The sequence below is a fragment of the Sinocyclocheilus grahami genome, unplaced genomic scaffold, assembly GCF_001515645.1.
Source record: "Sinocyclocheilus grahami isolate Dianchi unplaced genomic scaffold, SAMN03320097.WGS_v1.1 scaffold1365.1, whole genome shotgun sequence".
Lineage (NCBI taxonomy): Eukaryota > Metazoa > Chordata > Actinopteri > Cypriniformes > Cyprinidae > Sinocyclocheilus > Sinocyclocheilus grahami.
Genome location: NW_015506544.1, coordinates 69,438 through 70,159, shown reverse-complemented (window position 1 = coordinate 70,159; position 722 = coordinate 69,438). Strand labels below are relative to the sequence as shown.

General features: G+C 39.1%; 1 protein-coding gene across 1 annotated transcript in view; it reads right to left on the bottom strand.

Annotated features, from left to right (window-relative positions):
• LOC107569617 (condensin complex subunit 3-like) overlaps positions 1-722 on the bottom strand; it is a 12,563-nt gene that overhangs the window by 3,179 nt on the left and 8,662 nt on the right. Inside the window, exon 7 of the mRNA XM_016255735.1 lies at positions 279-460. The gene's annotated coding sequence lies outside the window, so the exon portion shown is untranslated. The remainder of the gene's footprint in view (positions 1-278; positions 461-722) is intronic.

Sequence of the window (722 nt, the reverse complement as noted above, 5' to 3'; positions counted from 1 at the left end):
CTTTCACTTCAAATGTGCTAAATCCCAGCCTTAACCCATTCAGAATTACCAGTACTTACATAGAAAGCTGTAGATAGTAGCCAGAAAGGAATGCTAATTTTAAAGATAAACGTCAGATGTACTTAGAGGCTTTTGCTTCTGAACTCTTTATGTACACTTATTACATTAAAGGGTTAGCTCAGTAAATTACAATTTCCATTTTTGGATGAACTATCCCTTTAAATAAAATACACTAAATATTTACGATTAAGGAAGGGAGAATCTCCCCGCATGTATACCTGCTGGCCCGGGCATACAGCTGTAAGAATACCCCCAGGCAATGGCGTAGTCTTTGGTCATCCTCCGTTACAGGATTGTACTACAGCAGAACCAGACTGGACAGCAGCTTTGGGCATAGAATTCTCCCACAGTACATCAACTTAGCCAGACCCTCTGCTGTCTCCGTGCGGAGCTCACAGATCTGAAATTATGAAATTTTATTTGGTACAGCATTTGCAGTACATTTAGCACCATTTAGGCACATTGTCAAAATGACTGCCAATCAGCTTTAGCAAGTTGCCAGCTTAAGTAGTTGGCAGAAAAACTATGCATTGATGTGAACGAAGCTGCAACAGTTGTCCAGCATGTTTTGTTTTTTTAAAGGAGACATATTATGCCCCTTTTTACAATATGTCATATACAGGTGCATCAATAAATTAGAATGTCGTGGAAAAGTTCATTTA